The sequence below is a fragment of the Camellia sinensis genome, chromosome 2 (genome assembly GCF_055761805.1).
Source record: "Camellia sinensis isolate YWXY chromosome 2, ASM5576180v1, whole genome shotgun sequence".
In the NCBI taxonomy this organism is placed as follows: domain Eukaryota; kingdom Viridiplantae; phylum Streptophyta; class Magnoliopsida; order Ericales; family Theaceae; genus Camellia; species Camellia sinensis.
In genome coordinates this window covers 120,124,617-120,130,122 of record NC_138962.1, presented here as the reverse complement: position 1 = coordinate 120,130,122, position 5,506 = coordinate 120,124,617, and positions in this window count along the sequence as shown.

Genomic DNA, 5,506 nt, shown 5'->3' with positions numbered 1-5,506 from the left:
TCCTTGAGCCTCTCAACAAAAAAAATCTCCATTTTCAAAGATAACTACCAAAAAGATGATGTTCTGTCGTAGAAGGAGCAAGAGAAGATCTTTATAGAAGATAAAGGTGTGTGAGTGTCTGACAACAGCTACCAACTGTCTAGCCGCAAGCCTTGGCCGTCCGGCCACTTCACCAACCGACCGTCTATTTTGTTGGCCGGCCGACCAAGCATGCTGGCCAGATAGTTGGGCAGCAGTGTTATGTTGGCCTTTTTTTTTTAAGTCTTTTGTTTCTGGCAAGTGTAAATAGCGGTATTTAGGTTGTTTTTATTTTGTTTTTCCTTTATTGAGTTATATTTTATATTCTGGTCGGTTGGAGGCTTAGTATCCGATTAAGAACTCATTCAAATGTGATCATTCTCAATTTCAAATTCAGTTACAACTTTATGTGAGTGTTGTGCCATTCTCGAGATACTGTGCAAAACAAAATTCTTTCTTTTATAAAATTGTAGGGTTTGACCCCAATCATAGTTTTTACAAAAGAGAAAATACAAGTGTTTAAAAGAAAGTAAAAGGTCAATCTGAAACCATACAAAGTTCTAATCTACCAAAACAAAAAGTAAAAAGTAAAAAGAGTGCAAAAATCAGTGCCAATCGCATCAGGTGCGTCAAGAGGGCCTCTTCGTCCTCTTTTGAGGAGGGGACTCAGGATCACTGTCACCGTCAGCATGGCTGTTGTCAGAGGAGTGTGACTCAAAGCCGGCATCATCCTCTCCGCTCTCTAACTCAGAACCAACCTCATGCTCTCCGCTCTCAGACTCGGAGTGCTCACTCATCGTCCCCTCAGTGCCGCTAGTTTCGGCATCATCTCTATTCAAAGTCAACTTTCAAGATGAGGAAGTCTCATGTGCCTGAGACTCTCCACTTTGACTCTCAGTACCTCTACCTCTACCCCAACCTCTACCCTTGCCCCTACCACACGTAGGAGCCTGTCTACCTCTCCTTCCCGTAGTCGGAGGAGGTGTCGCTGGTGCCATTAGTGCTGCAGGTATAGGCGGAGGCTGAAAGCAAGAAACATAGTATCAGAACAGATTAGTGTAGAATCAATATGAGTATGGAAAAAGGAAATAAGTGCATGTCGGATAAGGAAAATGAGGTACCTGATGACCGTGGTAGGCGAGCAAGGCCTCTCTCCTCCGTACCATCTAGACCAAAGAGTCGACAAACTGAAAGAGGCCATCCACGTAACCCATTGGCACCTGCAAATGAGTTTGCACATCATTATATAGAAAAGAGAATATGAAACACAAACTACAAGACAAAGTGCATACATACTACACGTCGGGGTCTCTGACGTACTCGCGTTCCTCCGAGTACTCAACCAGAATATGGTGAGCTATCCCGTTCGGCCGCCAATATGTGATCGTTGTTGGAATCTCAAGCAAACCAGCTACATGCACGACAGGGGTAGCACCCCAAGCATCAAGCTCAGCTGCAAGAACAGCACCTCCAGTAGCAGGTACACCAGCAGCATCGGTTGCGTGAGCTCTGGTCAGAGATAGCATGAGGTGGGTCTGGACGAAATCGGTGTAGTCCCCCAATCCTACGGAATAGATCGGCTTCCTGTCCCGCCATAAAGGCCATAATGGCCTCGATTGGTAGGTTATCAGCGGTCCTTATGGATGTAGGGGGAGAAGTAGGAATAACAAGGTCAGGAAGACCCAAGGTCTGGCAAAAAAAATGCTCTTCCAAGTACCACGTCTGGCAGAAGCGACCCTCCAACAGGATCCGCAGCTGGGAGGTATCCCACCAACCGGCATACTCGTCCCTCGTCCCGGTTGGCATAGCTACCCACGGCTGCCATGTAACCTGCAAAAAGAGAATTCACAATTGTTAGTTGGTGTCAGTTATTTCAGTTGTCACAATATGGAATAGAAGTAACAGAGATGGAATGGAATGGACATGAGTTTCAGATTACCTCGCGTGCCGTCGCTATAACAAAGAATCAGCTGTAGTAGGCAAAAGTGGTGACGCTACGGCAGCGAAGGTAGCATCTGTCGTCGTATCGCCTCGAGTGAGGCATAGCTACCTCTACCTCGTCTCTCGACCCCATAGCAAGGGTGGGGAATAAGACATATACCCAGAGTGCAAGAAGAGGGCAGCTTGTAAGTCAGTAGGTAGAGATAGAAACACAAGCAAAAAATACAAATCAAAAAGCATGGTCTACAACAAAAATGGAAACAGAAAGTACAATGTGTACCTCCCAAGCTCTCTAATAGCCTCCGACCTTGTTCCCCTTCTTGTAGGAACCTGAGCTCATATAGCCATATAGAGTGGCAAGGCCAACACCACCCTAGTCGTAGAAGTGGACCTAAGGCAATACAACTAAGGTGCTAGGCAGATATAGACCTACGGTGTTCCACCTATTCGCAAACAAGGTGATGCTAAGAAAATAGATTAGGAAACCCCGAGTGTACTGCTTGATCTACTCCTGAGTCTCCGAATGACTCCCGTGAAAGCGATCATAAAACTAGCTGTACCTAACTATGTCCGATCTGGCCAAAGTAGGTCATGCTCCAAGCAAATAGACCTAGGCGGCCTCTCATTGGCCCATGTCAAGATCGAAAGGGATCAGATCACCCTCTACTCGCAACCTCGTAATCATGGAGAAGTCGTATGGGATCATCGTCATCTCCTCTATGGAGGAGAAGTGGAAAGAGTTGGTGGTATCCCGCCACCTCTACACCAAAGCACCAAGCAAGGACTGACTCGCCTGCAGCCGTGAAGGCCCCGAGCAAAATAGGCCGAAGCTTGCCTCATCGACCAACTCTCGGACACTGGCAGGGAGCTTCTGATACCAGTCCCTCATTGTCCATGCCCCATAGCTTGTCCAAGGAAGAGCATCAGTCTATGGTGAAAAAGAGAAGTTGTTAAGTACATGACTAGTTAAAGATTATGATGACAAAGGAAAAGTGCATGAAGGCTTAAAGATTCTTGCCTCAGAGGCATCGTAGGAGAGGTGTGATGCATGCTCCTTCAAGAGGAAGTCCTCGGGCATACCTCGGGTAAAGTCCTCAAATCGCAACATACCACTGGGAGCCATCGGTGGCTGGGTCGAAAGGCTTCACCCTCAGTGGTGGTAACTTGGGCTTAGGCTCTAGAGGGAAGATCTCGTTCGCAGTAATATCAGCGGCAATGTCCTCTACCACCCCATCGGCCTCCTCTATCATTGCCTTCTCCATACCCGAGATAGATGGAGGAATAGGCACCTTGAAAGGGGCACTGTCATGCGGGACATCATCAGCCATGGAGAATGTGGTGGGTGGTGAGAAAAAAACAAGAAAAATGAGAAAAATAGGGAAAAACCCCAAAACCAAACCCTATGAGAGAGAAAGTAAGGGAAAAAAGTGAAAATGCAAGAGTGAGTACACAGAAACCAAGGAAAACCCATGAAAAACAAGCAAAAAACAATAAGAAATCTAAAAACATGACCAAATCAAAATCCAATCGGTTCAAAATGTAGAGGGCCAAAAGGGTTTTACAAATAAAGTTCATGTGGATCATTAGGTAAACCAAATGGAGTGAAAATCTAGAGAGAGAGAGCCTAGAGAGAGAGGGAAACTGATTTCAGAAGGCATGTGTGTGTTAGAATGGGCCAAACATGTGTTTTTAATGAACCACGGGTAAAAACCCAAAATTGGCCCGATCTCAATCTATTTGGGTGGCCAACCAAAACATTGTACGGCCAGCCCATCTTTTGACCGGGCTGCTATTCCAGTGTATTGTGTTGATTTTTGATCTTATACTCATCTTAAAAGCGAGAAAATTGAAGAATTTAGGTTTGTTTCGGTTACAGAGAATTTTGAAATTCCATTCTGATGCGCTATTCTAGGTTTTTCCATTTCTCTGAAGTGTGAGTGTGCCTCAACCTCGAGCTCAAGCAGGTTTTACCCTCTTTTCAACATGTGAGAGCCTTTGATTGTGAATTGAAGGTAGAAGTTCAAAAAAATAGAAAAAGAAAATGAAGAACCCCGGCAAAACAGGTTGCTCACTGTCACTTCCTTCTTGACCACCACTTTTTGGTTTATCCTTTCTATTATGTTGCGCATTATGTTGCATGAAACATGCATCGCATCGTATTTCACATTAACTACATCAATTATCTTGCATTCATTTACATCGTACTTATCATCTTATTGTGTCTACCTTTATTACCCGATGGTGTGATTTGGCTTGTTGCATGCATTTGGTCTGCATTCATCTTTTCTACGTAAAACGTAGTTAGGCTTGCATTTCACATTTTCCTTCCTTTTACGTGAAATGCTTCAGGATGTTGTTTTACTTTGTTAAAACCTTCCCTCTCGCCGTATGAATACGGTAGATACGCCTGTTGGTTGCACCACTCTTCCCTCTTTTCGCACGAAACATGTTAGGATGTTGTTTAACCTAGTTAAAACCTTCCATCTCTCTGCATGAAATACGGTTCGATATGCCTGTTGGTTACACCACCTTTTTCCTCCTTTCACATGAAACGTGTTAGGATGTTGTTTTACCTGGTTAAAACCTTCCCTCTCTCCGTATGAGATATGGCTAGATACGCCAATGAGTCACACCACCTTTGTACCCCTTCCGAGAGAAACACGTTAGGTTATTGTTTCACCTGGTTACAACCTTCCCTCTCTCCGTATGAAATAAGGTGAGATAAGCCTGTTGGTTACACCGTCTTTTCTCCTTTTACGTGAAATGTGTTTGTAATTGTCGTTTGCTTACTCCTTAAAATGTATGAGACACGGTTAGATTTGTTTTGATTTAAGCTTGAGGCTTGTTTCTTTTATATGTTATTGCTATCATCTTGTTATGTTTATTGCTTATTTCATTGTCTTGCACGATCATGAGTTTTCAAAAAAATAGACTTCGCGAAGCGTTTAAGTCCAGCTTTCAAGTACATTCTTTGAGCATGTCATTTGCATCCTGCCCTTGAACTGCACTGGTTTGATTCCTTGCAAAGGGATACATGGGCAACTTTTGAGTTCAACCAATTGCATTTACATTTTTTTTGTTTGACCAAATCTTACGGCCTTGTCAAAAGGGTCGTTTTCAGCCGGGTCTAAAGGAATTAAACGAAATGTGAGGAGTCGTGTGTGCACAGGCAAGAACATCCTCCGAAAACCTCTTTTTCTTACTACCAGAACCTGCTCTGTTTACAGTCAGAAAATAGTTTTGTTTGCACCTCAAGATCTGCTCTGTTTTGCTGTAAAATTACAACTACCGTACAATATGCTTGGCCGACTGGCCGGCCTGATAAGATGGTCGGCTGTACAGAATAATGGCCGGCCGGCCACTTTTTATGAGGCATACCATGCTGCAGCAAGACTGGAATAGAGCAAGACAGAGTGTTTTCGAAAAGCTATTCATCATTTCTTCTCCCTCCTGTCATGAAGATTTTCAAGGAGGGAGTAGGTTTGCTTCCCAAATCATCAATCAGTGTAAATTTGTTGCATGATGATCCTTAAAAGAAAAAGGAAAA